Source organism: Branchiostoma lanceolatum, chromosome 1 (genome assembly GCF_035083965.1).
Source record: "Branchiostoma lanceolatum isolate klBraLanc5 chromosome 1, klBraLanc5.hap2, whole genome shotgun sequence".
Classification (NCBI taxonomy): Eukaryota; Metazoa; Chordata; class Leptocardii; order Amphioxiformes; family Branchiostomatidae; genus Branchiostoma; species Branchiostoma lanceolatum.
Window position 1 is genome coordinate 40,702,522 of NC_089722.1, and position 17,803 is coordinate 40,720,324.

Here is a 17,803-nt window from a genome sequence, read left to right on the forward strand (position 1 = left end):
CACAATATGCAAACAGCAGAGCAATTCAGGGACACTGCGGAACCCTGCCAATCTGTACCGTTAGTGCCTGATCGGGATTAATAAATATGGAGCTTAATAAACGGATAATTACAGTGAAGGTTTCACGAACCAGGTCCCGCAGACGATACGTAACTATCAAGGCTTAGATTTACCAGAGCTTTTTAAAGAAGCCTCCAAAACTTACCACAATTTCCAAACGTTTACTGACGAAAATAAAACTAGAACCTCGTTAACCTCCCAAAACCCACTCATTACAAAAAAAGTGGGACACTTCGTCTTCCACTGCTTCCAAAAAGGAAGTCAAACCCAAAAAGCGTAGATTGTATTCCGTAGTAGTTTTTAGAATAGCCATGTGTTCTACTAGTCAACATTGTTAACTTGCACTATCTGCACAGTATACCCTTGCTATGTATTGTTTCATGCTGCAATTAGCCCTCGGGCAAGAACTTGCAAATAAAATAAAATAATTTATTAACATGTGGTAATGACAGCGTATTTCGTCTCCCAAAGGAAGCCAGCTTAAAACCTCCGTTTACATACTGGGTGTTGTGTAATTCGTAATAGGTTCTTACAGATTCATCTAGAAGGTTGATCAATCATAATCATGGATTCTAATTGCAATGTATTTAATGTACTTGTCGAAAAGAGGGGAATTTCCCCGGGAGGGTGAACATGTAAATTTTGTACATAGCGTCTGTCTTCTCTGTCACGACCAGTGGAAGATTAGCTCAACTGGCTATTGAGTTCATGTGAGGTAAACTGTCTCTAGTCACTCTAGTCTAATCATGTCACTTACATGATATCTTATTCAGCCCCTTTAAATGTTAACAAATTCATGAGTTAAGTCACTTAAGCCTTACATAATTCTAGGTTTGTTTGAAAATCTCCATAGAATGGTTGAATTAACCACGAGGACTAGACTAATGGTTCTAATTACATTGTATTCAGGATCCTCAAAGGTAAACAACTTTAGAAGTCAAGTCATGCATGGTCACAAAATTCTGCGTTTGTTTTGAAGTCTCTATGGACAAGTTTAGATTAACAACGAGAGCTAGTTGTAATTATATTGTATTCAGGCTTGCCAAAAGTGAGATGCATAATAACAACAGCTGTTTAACGACTGTACCACTACTTGCGAGGTGGGAGGGGTGTTTGGGTGTTGGGAGGTGATCTATATTTCTCAAAAACCTGAAAATAATACACATAACATCTGTCTTGTCTGTTATGACCAGCAAAAAATTAGCTCAACTGTTGATTGAGTTTATTTAGGCTAAACTGTTTCAAGATCACTCTCCCTTTCTTTGAATCTTATTCAGCTTTCTCAAATGTAAAACCTTTTGGAATTAAGTCTCGTATGCGTTTCATGATTTTGCGTTTGTTTTGAAGTCTCCATAGACTAGTTTTAAATACATCGTATCAAAGTTTCTCAAAATTAAAGAATGAAATCACGCAAGCGTTACATAAAAGGCTTCTTTTCCAACTCGAGGACCAATTCGTATTCATGTTTTGAAAAAGTAAACGATTTGATTTTAGTCACGTAAGTGTTACACAATTCTGCGTATACAGCATATGCCAGATTTCTCAGAAGGTTTCCCTCGAGTTTCCCTCTTACGTTTACCTCCTTTCTTCCTCCTTGACTTCCTTCAGAAACATCATACAAACCGGCCCCGGCTCCTGTTCCTCTTAATTGCGGATCATGTCTCCTCTTGATGACCCGTGAGAAACAACAAGGCTACTTTGCAGCGCGGATATCAGAATTCATCTAGGGACATCAAAGACCTCGCGTGTTGCCCCCCCCCCTCTCCTCAGCCGTTGAGAACGCCAAAAATAACTTTGAAGTCTGCACCGCTGGTTTATTGAGCACTTAAGAATAAGAGACGACATACAAGTGGTTGATGATAATCTACTTACTATTCATGGCACGTTGAATTTGCAAGTTATTTGCAGTGCCTTTGGGAAAAGTTGGCGGCGAAAAAGTTTTTTCACATAAGATGCCAAAACCAATTATAAGAAGGTCAGGTAAGAGCATATTAAGGGGATGCCATCTCCTTTAATCATTGTAGCTTGCTTGGTTCTTTAATTGTAGCATTATACATACTGAATTGTTGCTTACCAGATATGCGTGCTACCGGAAAGGGTCGCAGTCCCCAGGGGTGTCACTGTTCATCACACGTTTTAAAAAAGAGCTAAGGAAATTCCCCCTGTATAATGAGCCCAAATTGCAACACCATGCATACTGAATTGGAAAAACGTACATCAGAAATATGCGAAGTCGTCAATCTTACGTGTCTAGCATAAGTAAAGTTTATACCTACCCATCATAAACATCGCATCGTGTGCTCCTAATCCTATGGCAGATCAGAGCTTTTCATGGCCGGCCGTTTGCTATATAAATCAGGATTCTGGTGGAGCATACCTTAATTAAGCCCCCCTCTCACTGGACCCGCGGCACGCTGGTGGCGTCGCTTCGGACGATCGAATTGACAAAGCACTCAACGAATTTCATCGACAAAAAGCGAATATTTTTAAGCTTTGTGTGTTTTGTTGTCTTCTTGGTCGTTTTGAATGATATTCCCATTATGAATTCAAGGGTAACACAAATCCAGTTTCAGTTAGGACACAACGACGCCACCACCGTGCCGTGGATCCAGTGAGAGGGGGGCGTTAGATAACCCGGCTCGGTAGTGCAGACAATTTCTTGATGGTTTATTTCAAAACACAGGTGTCTTAAATTAAGGCATCGTTCTTTTAGATGACAAGTTCTTGAATGTAATTTTCTCTAACTGTTGAAACAGATATAATTGACATTGACTCACTCACTCACTCACGTATTCATTCATTCATCCATCTATTCACTAACATACTTATCTAAAAAAATTCACTCTTTCACAAAATTAATATTTATCACGATCTCTTGTTAATTTCTTGCTCGTGCGGTTCTATAATTTCAGTGCTCACGGATTAAGTACATTACTAGTACTTATTCATCATCATAATAATTATATGTCGGCTGCGCAGTACTCGTCACCTTCATACCATTTTCCAGGTGTAACACACACATGATGACCGCGATGAAGCGAACACTTAGTTCAGAAACATTTCAAGAAGGTCCTCTTAATTATTGCTTTATATACTGTAAATGAAGAAATGTTCGCGGTGGTTTTATGTTCGCGGTTTTCGTGGCGACCGTTTCATCGCGAACTTAAAATCACCGCAAACATTTTTTTCCGATACTGTACCTGCCGCAAACTTAAAATCGCGAACGCCCCATTTCGCCTTATCGCGAAATAAAAACCACGCCAAATGCATCCATTCATCTGACATCTGCACGCAGGTCTCCGCTCTCTCTTTTATGTTAAATTTCATGACCCTCGCTCTCGAGTTCCAAAGTTTCCATGACCCCCACTCAGGGTTGTTTTTGTTGAGGTCACGTTGGGTCACCCTCCAGATGTATGTTGACGACTGCTGCAGCTGAATATTTCACAACTAGCTGGAAAAAGCACGTTCGTCTTTGTGCGCTTACCTTTAAGTGTTTTCCTTTCTTTTCTCTTGAACAATCTTAGTACATCGCTTTGAATGCCGGGCCTACACTATACAAAATGTTAGATTCATAAGAGATGTGTACATGGTAAATGTCATGTACAGTTACAATTACAGTTACAATCATTACAATTCTTATTTCCCGAGAACCATAGTAGAATGGAACTCGTTGTCATCAGATGCTGTAGGAACACCTTCACTAAATAGCTTCAAAGAACGATTGCAGTCAGATGTGCAAAAGTTAGGTGTGACAGGCCGTTCAGTGTAACATAATCAGATGCTGCCGCGCCGCGTGCCTGCGAAGCTGGTGTGTTACGCCGAAGGGCAGTTATACCGGCTATACAGATACAGATACAGAATCATAAACCGGAGTGAAACCTGTCGTTTAACATTTAACAACCCTCCTGGATACAGTTACATTTACACCGTTGGGTATTTTCGTAACTGCATAGTTCCCAGAGGCAAAGGATATAATTACTTTGCTCCAGCATTCAAACGACATGTAGAAACACACTTGAGAACATTTCTTTCATCCATAATGGCACATGTGGCGAGAAATGTCACTGGTAGGCTATTTTGAGCTCTTAAGATTGGTTTCTGCCCAATGGTTTTGTCACAGCGATAAACATCATTCCTTGATGAAAGCGATTTAAGTGACAGTTTACAAAGCACCCGATGTGGCGATCTGACGGGTCTCCGTCGTCATGGAGAAAATTAAATCGGGATTCGAATCTATCTGCAATTTGGCATGCTTGAAAGTCCATTAGCGATGCTACATAACGATAGCAAAAGATTTTGGTTCAACAAATACAGACTGAAATAACCAAGTTTTAATGAGCTTAGGTTTAGACTAGAAGACTGTTCATCAGATATGTGTTAATCCACCTGGGTGTCTTTTCATTAGTTTATTACAGATTATTCTATATATCATTTTTACTGTTAGTCATAGATACATTAGATGACTTTTTTATATTCGTCAACAATTAGCAATAGTTCAACTTTCATGTGCGTAAGTTGCCATACATTGTACCACTTACAATTGTCGCGCAATAAAGTTATTTTTCTTTATTTATTGAGATCTACCGCATTTGTAGACGAGTTACAATAACATGTACGTGACTATCACCTTTTCAAGATGTCGACCCGGGGGTCTGACTGCAGTTTGATTGACTCACAGCAAGACGGACCCCTACTCTTTTTGATAAGCGTGGTGTATTTTTAACATGCTCGACGTGTGGCTCCCATCAAACACGGGACTTCCAGCTTTGCTTCAGCCTGGAAACCATACCATCGGGGGCTCCCCGATATCTCTACGGCGCTGGGAGTGATGTCCACCCGCCCAGACAGCGTAGACCGCTCGGGGTGGGTTTACGATCTTGGATTAGATTAGCTCGCCCCCTACGGGTGGCGGCGAAACTCTCTATGGCAGCTTAAGTAGACAGGCTGCGAAATTCTATATGGCAGCTAAGTCGACAGGCTGACGTACCAATAAAGCAGACTGGGCCCGGTAAAACACCCCTAAGCCGACTCCATAGAGACTGGGACCAGACTACCTTTGCGTCCTATCCACGGAACGTCCCTAGCCGCAGTAAGCTATTCATTTTCACATGAGTCATACTGTCTTACGTTGGGCAACGTTTTCAATCTAAAAGTTGATGGTCTAGACCTTTACTCCGTGCTCTCTTCCGCCGAACGAATAAGTCATAACCTGGAGTCTCGACCTCCTAATGGGGTGGTGTTTTTCTTGCGAGGGTTTCACTCGGTAACCACACTGACTATGAATCCTTAATTAGGCTTTCACGTGCACGTTGCATCAAAGGCAGCTTGAGATGAGATGCTACGCGATAAACATATACAGCATTTCTATAGTACCGTGGTGTTATTGCAGCTGAATAGACATGTGCAGTGCCAACACGATAGCCTGAGTCCTCCGTAGTGACCGCTGAATATGCTTTCGCTTGCTAACCACCGATTATGCTTTGGTCCCATTTCTAATCCGGAGCCCGGCCGGGCTGTTTGCGAATACGAAGAAATAGAAATAAAAAATGCATATCAAGAAAATACACAATATATGGTAAGGAGTAATTTCTTTTGCTTTTTGTGTCTTTTGTTGTCTTTTATATCATAATTTTCGTTCTCGTGACAGGCTGCCCGGCCGGGCCCCGGATTGGAAATGGGACCGAAGCATTAGGAAGCGAAAATCATTGAGCCAGCTGCAGCGTTTAGCAAGCGAAAATCATTGAGCTAGCGGCCAATACGGAGAATGGTTCTCAGGCTACAAATATTTAAACCTGCGTTAAGTAGTAGTAGTGTTTGCGGTGCGGGCTGAGGTGTTTGATACCCTCTCAACCACGAGCAATGGGTTACTGTACAAGAGACAAAGGTGCTTTCTTTTTGTGACCATGTACCAGTTTCACGCCCCAAGACATAAGTGCCACTGAAAAAAAGTACACACAAAGAAAAATTGACAAAATAGAAAGCCCGACAATAACGCCTAAAAGGACGTCCAATATAAGTCAGAGCATAACCTCTGCTTAAACTGTAGCCATTTATTCCCTGGAATTGAGAGCTTGTGTAATGCCCAACAACAGCTGTTTGGTTAGCCTAGAAGTCATACCGACGGGAGCTCCCCTGTATCTCTACGGCGCCGGGAGTGGTGCCCGCCCGCCCAGACAGATTAGCCCGCTCGGTGCCGGGGTGGGTTTACGGCCTTGGCTTAGTTTACGGCCTTGGCTTAATAGGCTAGGTCTCAACGGTGGCGGCGAAACTCCATATGGCAGCTTAGTAGACATGCTGACAGAAACGGGTCGATATATAACAGACTGGGCCCGGTTGAAAACACCCCTAAGCCGACCCGCAGAGACTGGTACCAGGCTACTACTTGGTGGGCTGTCCCACACTACTTGCAAAGATGGAGGTGTCGATCTATAATTCTCCAAAACCTGAAAATACTGCCACGCAGCCTACGGTGCCGAAAATCACCATGTTCCATCGAGACCTCTATTACTGCCAACATGCCAAAATTCAAAGGAATCCATCCGAAAATGATTTTAAGCTATAGGTGCAAACACACAATCACAGACAGAAACAGTACCCCTATCAGAGGTCGATTTACCTCCTTCCCGGAGTTAAAAAGACACCTACCCATGTACCAAAGTCTCTCAATATGCTGTCCACGTAAAAGCATAAACGTCTTGGTGATTTTCAAGTTCTTAGGCCGGCGCCTACAACACGACACGCACGTACTACACAGACTAAACGATGAGAAAGTGGCGCGGATTTAGCTTCTCTAATAGATACATACACGAAAATAAGTTAATTGATGTCATTAAAGATGACTTCTTAAACACGTCTATGTCACGCTCCAAGGCTGGTGCTTACAACGAGAACGTACTACACAGACTAAACGATGAGAAAGTGGCCCGGATTTAGCGTCTCTAATAGCTACATACACGAAAACAAGTTAATTGTTGTCAGTAAAGATGACTTCTTAAACACGTCTATGTCAAGCTCCAAGGCTGGTGCTTACAGCGAGAACGTACTACACAGACAAAACGATGAGAAAGTGGCCCGGATTTAGCTTCTCTAATAGCTACATACACGAAAACAAGTTAATTGATGTCATTAAAGATGACTTCTTAAACACGTCTATGTCAAGCTCCAAGGCTGGTGCTTACAACGAGAACGTACTACACAGACAAAACGATGAGAAAGTGGCCCGGATTTAGCTTCTCTAATAGCTACATACACGAAAACAAGTTAATTGATGTCATTAAAGATGACTTCTTAAACACGTCTATGTCAAGCTCCAGGGCTGGTGCCGACAACACGAAAGTACTACACAGACAAAACGATGAGAAAGTGGCCCGGATTTAGCTTCTCTAATAGCTACACGAAAACAAGTGAATTGATACTAAAGATGACTTCTAAGTACAAGTCTGCAGGTTTTGACTTTCCATTAGTATATCATTATCATTATTTCTATATCTATAACTTCTGAACGTCTGTTGTTACTATTATACATGATCATCACAATATCTGTACAATATCGTTTCTCGTTGGATGGTTCGCTTATTGTATTTGTTATTTTTATTTTGAAAAACCAATGAAAAAAAAAACTTCTTCAACATGTCTATGTGAAATGCATGGATCGCCATGCGTCCGTCGGCCACTTAAGTTAAGCAGACGGCGACGCGGGAAGGCGTTTTTCCAGATCCATTAAGTGATTATCTGGATCATGGAAGATGTCACTTGTGATGCATGTACCGGTACTTATTTCAGAAAGCAATTACCGCGTCCATCCTGTGTGCGATGACGGCCATCGTGCGCCAACGCAACTTCCAGCTAGAGCCTCAAGACATCAATCAGGAAAAGGCCAATGGGAGGTGACAGCCCGCATACGTGGTGAAATGAAAGGCTATCTTCGAGCAGATCTTTCGGTGGCAGAATCGTATCTACCGACCGAGCCGGACCTACGTCTTGGCCGACGGTTACGATTTTGCTCTCGGAAGATTTGCTTAGAGATTACATGAAATTATGGTGATGTGACAAAATGGCAGTGCATTTTTATTTTACAATTTTTGTCTTAATAGTAAAAAGAAGGCGGTCCTGTATAAGACGGAGAGACAACCTAGCTAGTTAAACACCACGCCCTACATGGCCGGCGGTTACGATTTTGCTCTCGGAAGATTTGCTTTGAGATTACATGAAGTGATGGTGGTGTGGCTGTGGCTGTACATTTTTATTTCACACTTTTTTGTTTGACACAAATAAACAGAGGGCGGCCTTGCATAAGATGGAGAGACAACCTAGTAACATCTGGGCCCTATATGATCAGGAGATGCGAAACAAAGAAAATACTGGAGCCAGTCAAGGGAGGGGTTCCTCCTTAGGTGTGTTTTAATACTCTGGAATGATGACGCCAATTAAAATAATCTATTAAGAAAACTGCTTAACGAATCCATTTTAGTTCATATCTTCTAATTTTTTTTTTCACTTGAACGGCCCAAATACGAAGGCGACGGATAGTAAACAACCTGTTGATATTCAAATAACCAGGTTGGGGCGATCATCACCACATCCTGTGTCAAAAGACATGAGTGTACATCTTTATTGTACCTCTTAACCCATCCGCATTTGGTGATGTTCATATTTGAATGAAGAAATTCTAACATTTGTGTACGCCTTTGAATATCTAGTGACAACAGATGTTCACGTGTGGTACAACTAATCAGGTGTAAATGAGTACCTAGCTAGCTCATCTAGGGTTAGGGACGTCCCTCGGATAGGACGTTAAATGGAGGTCCCGTGTTTGGGGAGAGCCACACCCCGCGCAAGTAAAAGAACCCAGCACACCTTTCGAAAAAGAGTAGGTGCATGCCCCGGTGTGCGATGGTCCAAACCCTTCTGTCTGGAGTTGGTGATTCACTACAATCACTCGGATGGAGGCCTGGCGAACCTCCATCTCGTATCAACCATACGGTGATTTACACCATTCACCCGGGCGGGAGACCTGGTGCATCCCCGTCTTGTATCAGCCAACGCAAGGGTATGTCACCCCGCAAGGGGCGGTATTAATTAACCCCGACGGTGCACGTCGCACGTAAACACATCGCACGTAAGCACTTCTACTACCTACCTACCTAATCAGGTATATCACGTTGGCCATGAAAGCTTCAATTATCTTGAGGAACAAAAAAAGAAGAACAAAGAACGAGCAAGGGAGAACAAACATCCGAATGCTTTGTACAAAGACCAGCCATGGATGTACTAATCTTTAAATAACAGGATGCAGACAATCACTAGAAAACCATGAATTATGCAACGTAAAACGCAATGTTCACAGTTTGTCACACTCCATTGCGGAACAACTACCCTAGCCCTAAGAACCCATCATACAAGTTCACAGAACAAGCATGAAAGAACAAAAACCCGCATGCAAAGAACACAGACCAGGATAGATGTACTACTGAGTAATCTTCAAATACCGGGGCACATACAACCAACTCAACCATGAATCATGTAACATAAAAAGTAAAGTTGTTTGTCACACGGCATTGCGGAACAGCTACCCGAAACAGGCATCCGACAAGTACGTGCACAGGGACACAGAAAACCAACACAATCATGTAACGTAACGTGTCGTAAAACTGTTTTTCACCCTTCAATTGTTTTCTTTACTTCGGTTTTTGACAGACAAAGACGACGTGGCACTGCACTCAAGTATTTATAACTTATATTAACAGTTCCACGTAAAGATAACAACATACCCATTTTTATTTTTATACACCTGGGCGAAGTGAGGAAAGTCGTGTAAAGTGCCTTTCCCATGCCAAGGTCACAACATTGGTGGCGTCAGGGGGATTCGAACTCGGGACCTCTTGGTTCTGAGTCGAACACCCTGCCGCTACGCCACACGAACCTCCATTTCGGAACAACGACGCATCCCACAAGTACAAAAAACAAACAAAAATCCGTATGCTTATTCGTACAAAGAACACTGATCCGGATGAACATACCGATCTTCAAACAACCACATCCAGACAATCAAGACAACCATGTAAAACTGTTTGTCACACTGCATTGCGGACCAGCTACCCAAAGCACGCATCCTACAATTACAAAGAATAAGTATGAAAGAACAAAAATCCATGTGCTCAGTAGGAGGTCAAAGAACACTGATCTGGATGAATAAGCTACGCTTCAAACAATTAGATGCAGACAATCAAGACAACCATGTATAACATAACATGTTTGTCACACTGCATTGCGAGCCAACTACCCGAAGCACGCATCCTACAAGCACTGAGACCACGAAGGGACAAGCGCTCCGTCGAGTCGTCCTGGCAAAAAGGTGCCGACTGACTACATCCTGGCAAGATTCAAAGGTAAGTTTTGGGAAACTTTGAAGGTAAGTTTGTACATAATGACCATTGCAAGACCCCCCCCCCCTTGCAGTGCGTCTCACAGAGTAATGGTTTGACGTGTCCTTGTCATGTATCACATTTACAAGGGCGAGGGTTCGAACCCCAGTACACGTCTGTGTTCTAAATCAGGACAGTCCAAGAGAAGTTCCTTGGATGGGACTTCTTATTACTTCTGTGGAGGCCCCGGGGAAAAACACGATCCAGAAAGCTGACTTTCCCGGGGGGCTCTATCTAGAGACACCTCAATTCACATGAAAGACCTTAGTGCGGCCATGGCAGATAGACTGGTGTGGTCGGAAGTTGTGCATGGACTACCCCGTCCCCCCCCGGGGGTCGACCGATGATGATGATGATGATGGATGGGACGCTAGGCTGGAGGTACTGTGATTATGCCCCTGTCACATCAGGAAAATTGATCGGCCGACGAGTCTGCGATCGCGCGAGCTCTAAATAACACTTTCAGTAGTAAGGTAATACGTCCGATATCTTATCGATCATTGGGCGATTTTAGGGATAGGTCGACGTTTTCAGGTAAATGAACCCAGTTTATTGTGATCGGGTAGATTTTCAGGGAAAATACGCTTGGCTCTCGGCCGATTCTAAGATTAGGTTACCTCCTGGCCATCAACAAAATACGACAGAAGTTCGTCGAGGGGCATTACGGAGCACCTCGAGCTGTTTGAAAAGCCGACCACCACACTTCGTCGGTAAGAGAAGGGGCACGCCCCGGTGTCAGTGGGTGAAATTAGTCTGGCGGGATTCGCGACTTGTAGTACCAAGTCTTGGCCTGGCGTCTTACGTCATGGGGCGGGGTACAGGGTATGTGATAAACACAAGATGTAAAAGCACACAAAAAAAACACAGAAAACAAACAAACAGAAAACAAACTATCTCTTCCACTGTCGAACGTCTTGTACAGCAAAGCCCTACTATATCTCTTTTACTCCAGGGGTCAGCAGCCCACAACTTTGAGACAAAAAAACAACTGTCTGGGGCACAGCATATGTATATTGAGACAACGAAAAGATTTGCTTCCAGCTGAGACGCCTTTAAAATGTGCACTTAAATGCACTACATGTACTTGAATTGTACACTGAATTGTCTCTAGTATTTTATTGTTGTACTTCAATGTAATTGTAATGTTAAGTGGTCCGCAACATCAGCTTGGCTGCCTGGCGCCCCACTATGTATTGTCTTGTTGCAATTTTTAATAAAGAAAAAAACTGCCGTTACCCGACAATTCTGGTTTCTGTGTTCCAAGGGGAAAAAAATCAGGATAAGAGTGCGTACTTGAGCACGATATTAGATATATATTAGATATAGTATATCATGGGTCTGTACCTCAAGAATGCTATATACCCCTGTAGTACTATTGGTTGGTGAAGAGCGCTTACAAATTCTACGGGCAAAAGTAGGGTTTGGCAGGCAACGTCTAGAGCACTTAACCTGTATGTTGGCCATTACGTAGCCGCCTCTGGTAATGGCATATTTTGATTCATGAATGCTGGTTACAAACATCGATTTGCATCGCAAATAGAGCTTTTTTGCCGAGGAAGATTTTGGCCTTCTAGCCATACATGTATAATCATATTCTGCAGTTATTACAAACGATCCGTTGCCTGGCATTGAGGGTGATCGGGGTAGGTACGAATTACATTGTTACTCGACAACCGTAGAATAATGCATGCTGACAGCTGCATGTATAAATGTATATACACATGATAGAAGGCTAATATATTCTATATTCTGAGACTATTTACACCCCATTTGCAAGAGTATGTATCGAAATACTGTTATTTCAGGATGATTAGATCTCGCATGGGTGCATAATTGAAGGTAAGTTAACACCTTTCTCTGCAGAATTTGTTGTGGACTTGGAGGGTGATATCGATGTTTTTATATTAACCGACCCAACCTACATCAACCTGAATAAGAATCTGAAAAGAAGAAAAAAGAGAGCTTGTATCCGTTGAAAAAACGCTTGTTATAGTTGTTCCCAAAAATGTCAGTGAAGGCCAGCAGCAGGGAGTAAACAACCTGATATAGATGAATATTCAAAGTGTAAGACTCAGACAATCTAACAACATACCTGAATAGGTATGAGTCGGGGCACCACAAGACATTTGGTGAAAGAAAAACAAGTTGATTTCAATTCGATCATATTCAGATTTAAAGGTGCCCTAAGCGATTTCAGGGGGTAAAACTTGAAATATTCTGGAGAAGGCAATTCTGTTTGGTGAGGTTGCAATTTACATTTACTTGCCTACATTAGCACATCTGCATCATTATTTCATACTTTGGGCGTTTAAAAATAGCTCAGAAGCAAGCCACAAAAGGAGTATTTCATTTATTGGGTCCCCCCAAAAATCAGCCCAGAATCCAGCCGTAACCGTTTTTTGTCGACAATTTTCGGTAACTTCCGGCCGCGTGACGTCACAATGCCCAAGCACATTGAGCCGTGACCACGTGATTATTTCTTTGGAAGCGTTCGGGACTTGTCGGTCAGAATCGTGCATGTTCGGAAGATTTGAAATGATGGCTGGCCTCCAAGTGCTCAGATTTTCAATGAGTTCCCACTACACAACGACATCACATTTTTGCTTCATGATGGTCGATATGCTATGGGATAGTGTTATCTAAACTTACTATGGATAGAAATCAGAAAAAAATTGATTTTGAATATATGACTTTCAGCGCCCTAATATTGCTTAGGTTGCCTTTAACTTAACATTTGCAATTATCACTTTCCAAATGTATAGACAGCTGCTATCAGAGGCGAAACAACTTCAAAAATTATCAATAGTATTATCATCTGGGATTCGGTATCATTAGAGGATCGATGACAAGAAAATGATTTTAGCAAGTTTCCAGGCCTTTTATCGGACATGATAAAAAAGGATATGATTATTTTGGCATAGTTTTCAGTTAGAGAAAAAATATATCTATAAGAATAGCATTGCTTCGATTTACAAAAGATCTTTATATTCTTATGTCTTGAAAGAACAGAAAATAATAAACTCCAACTAAACATTAGCTGATTCCAGTACATGAAATTACATGCGTTACTTTTTATCATTGCCAAACAATCATCGTCATAATTGCTTATAGAATAAGATTAAGATTTGCAACTCGTTTTCTTAGGTGACAGAACATCATGGGAGGAATTCTACGACACATGCTGATTTTCTTACTCATCATCCTGAAGGAACCTGTCTTGCTAGAAGCTTGCTGCAATGCTAGGTGTTCCTGGTCATTCTCTTGTACATGTAGATGCACCAAGATGGGCATCACTCGTATCCCTCAGAACCTGCCGATATCCATCACTTATCTGAATTTGAGAAGTAATCAGATTACAAAATTGCGCCAGTCAGAGTTCGTAAGGTATTGGAAGTTGGAAGAGTTAGACTTAGACGAAAATATTATCAGGGTCCTTGGTTGCCTCTCATTTCCCAGTCGGCTCAGAGATTTGACCTTGAGCTCTAACAAGATAACAAACATTCAGTCTTGTGCATTCTCAAATCTCCATCAGCTTCAAATGTTGTACTTATACTTCAACCAGGTAGCTAAACTTCTGCCTGGTACGTTCTCTAATCTACCCAGGCTCCGACATTTGGACTTGTCTCACAACCATATCACTGATATCCAGTATGGTACCTTTTATAAGCTACCCAGGCTCAAATGTTTGCACCTGTCCGATAACAACATAATTGGCATTCAGCCTGGTGCATTCTCCCATCTTCCCAGCCTCCATGCTTTGGATTTGTCCTCAAACCAGATGACTGACATACGTTCACTCACAAATCTACCAAATGATCTTTATTCCTTGAATCTCCGGTCAAACCTGATAGCTGTCTTTCCCCTGTCAGCTTATAACATGTTAGCATGTATTCCTATTGTAAATATTGATAACAACCCCTGGCGGTGTGACTGTAGGATGATTCCCGTCAGAAAGACAATGATTGGACCTACTATATTTGAGACCAGAATGAAATGTGCCCAGCCTGCCAACTTGGCAGGATATAAGCTGAAGAGTATTAACCCTAAGTACCTGATCTGTGAAAACCCAACCATATCAGCGCTGCCTGAGAATACTCTAGCTCCATTCACTCCATCAGAACTCATACCTTTTTTATTCGGCCACACAGAAAGCAACACTGATTCAAGTAACAGCAAAGTCCCATACACTTCATCGGAAGTGTCGATACCCTCTTCATTTGGCAACCCAGAAAGCAAACCCGGCCGGACAGCTCGTCCCTTTGCCTCCACATTCACCACACTGCCTGGTAATATCCAAACCCCATTCACCTCATCTGTAGAGTCAGCATCTTCGCGTGGCAACGCAGAAATTTATCCTGGTCCAACAGTAAGCACCGTAAGCTCCAGATTCGACAAACTGCCCGTTGATAGCCAAAGGGAAGCGATAGAAACGTCATCTTTTGCTACCACTGCCGGTACTTCCGACAAATTAGAAAGCATCATCTCCGGTGAGTCTGTTCCCATCTTCCCCCTTCCTGTTCTCATCGGCTCAGTCTGTGGTTCAGTAGCTGGCACTGTCCTGATTGGTGCCATCATTTTTGCAATCTGTCGGAAAATAAAGAGGAAAGAACATTCCGATTCAGGCCCAGCCCCAGCCCCAATAGTCATTTTCAGCATCACAGACACCACAGCTACAGCTATAGCCAGTAGCCATGATCAGGCAGGGCAGGGCCAGTCTCAGAACATCACTGAATCCAACACAAACGCCACAGAAGCTGTAGCAACCAGCGATCATGATCAGTCAGGGCAGGGTCAGTCTCAGGGCATCACTGAATCCAACACAAACACCACAGTAGCAGTAGTTACCCATGGTCATGATCAGGCAGAGCACCGACAGTCTCAGGCCATCACTGAATCCGACACAAGCACCACAGCTACTACAGTGACAAGTGGTCAAGATTATACAGGGCAGGGCAAGTCTAAGGCCGTCGCTGAATTTAATACCACGGCAGCTGTAGTGCCCGACGGTCATGATAAGACAGGCCAGGTCCAGATTCGGGATATCAGAGAAGCCATCAAATTGTTCAATACCAGAAATCCGCCACATATCGTGATCACGAGGCCAACTTCCTCCCAACTTCACGTATGTGTGGAACCACTCCCAATGAACCCACCATCTCTAGGGGCAGGTCCACGCCTACATGCTCCCTCACTCTGCCCACCCTGTAGAGGTGCTGAGTCCCTGTACGAAAAACCGGCAGATAGTATGCATGAAAAATCGGCAGATGGCTTATGTGAGAAGTCTGTAGATGGCCTTTACGTTAGGCCAGCAGAGGGCATATATGAGAGTCCAGTAGATGGCCTGTATGTAAAGCCAGTAGATGACATATATGAGAAGACAGCAGATGGCTTGTATGAGAGGCCAGCAGATAGTACATTAGAGAAACCAGCAGATTGCATGTATGTAGAGCCTTCAGATGGCATGTATGTTGAGCCTGCAAATGGTCTGTATGAGAAGCCAGCAGATTGCCTATGCCAGGAGCCTGCAGATGATATGTATTCAGAGACAGCAGATGGCATGTATGCAGAGCCATCAGATGGCATGTATGTAGAGCCTGCAGATGACATGTATGTAGAGCCAGCAGATGACATGTATGTACAGCCAGCAGATGACATGTACGTAGAGTCAACAGATGGCATGTATGCACAGAAGCCAGCAGATGGCATATCTGAGAAGCCATCTGATTGCTTGCATGAGATTCCAGCAGATAGTACATTAGAGAAACCAGCAGATCGCATGTATGCAGAACCAGCAGATGTCATGTATGTAGAGCCTGTAGATGGCATGTATGTAAAGCCAGCAGATTGCTTGTATGCGAAGCCAGCAGATGGCCTATATGAGGAGCCATCCGATGGCATGTATGTAAAGCCAGCAGATGGCCTATATGAGGAGCCTGCAGATGGCATGTATGTAGAGCCATCAGATGGCCTATATGAGAAGCCAGCAGATGGCCTATATGAGAAGCCTGTAGATGGCCTATATGAGAAGCCTGTAGATGGCCTATATGAGAAGCCTGTAGATGGCCTATATGAGAAGCCTGCAGATGGCCTATATGAGAAGCCTGCAGATGGCCTATATGAGAAGCCTGCAGATGGCCTATATGAGAAGCCTGCAGATGGCCTATATGAGAAGCCTGCAGATGGCCTATATGAGAAGCCATCCGATGGCATGTATGAGAAGCCTGCAGATGGCCTATATGAGAAGCCTGTAGATGGCCTATGTGAGAAGCCTGCAGTTGCTCTTGATAATCCGCACGACTACTCCAAAGTCTAACAAAGACGGGCCCAACAATTGCCATGACGCCTCACACAGATACAAAGGCCTCTAATGACCTAGGAGCTGTAGAAAAGCCATGATAATATTTACTTAAATTTACAACATTGTGGCTCAATATATTGTTTTGTTTCATTCCATGTCCCCTGGCCTTGGCTAAATACATACCAACGTACAACTGTTACAGTGGTTAGGCTGAGATCTGAATTTTACGTTTGATTTGGTTGGATGTGGGGTTAAAGAGCACCGCCACCAACACTGCCTCCTTCAAAAGGAAACCCTGGGAATGTCTAGCAGACCATTACAGAGCACGCACTGACCCTGACCCCTCGCTGTACTTACTATTAATATACAGATATGTGTAATAGACCGAATGTACTTAGAAAAATGTAATAGATCGTTATTCTGTTCATGTCAATTCCACTTGTATTATTTTGTCTTGTTAGCAGGGTTAGCTTCTTTTAATAGCTGCAGGCTAGTTGGGAAGCCTTGATTGTGTGTCTAATGTATGTACAATGTGTGTACAATGAATAAATCGGTGAAAAAAGAGCACAGGCATGTATTTACTTTCACAGAGAAAAATATCCAGACATTCCCTCGTGTTTGAAACTTGCAAGACTGTTTAAAAGGATATCTCTCTTTTATTATAATTTCTTGTATATATCATGTTATAAGGGTTCTAAAAATGATCACATATTGTGCATCATCACATCAACTGTACAATTTATATGTATATGTTAAAACATAAATGATAAAGATCTTTAAAACAAATGATTTATAATCTATGCTGTTTTGGCTGAGTAAACATATTATACTATGTGTTTTGTCATAATTTTACTATCATCATAATGGCTGTTTAAATGGAAAGATTATTGCAGCTTTTAGGAAATGATCAAAATTGTAATCATAGGATCATTAAATTAAGCAAAGTTTCTAGTAACAAATAGTCCTGTCATGTTTACAGAACAGGTGTTTGGTCAAAAGTTTGGTCTTGAGTCATGAATGT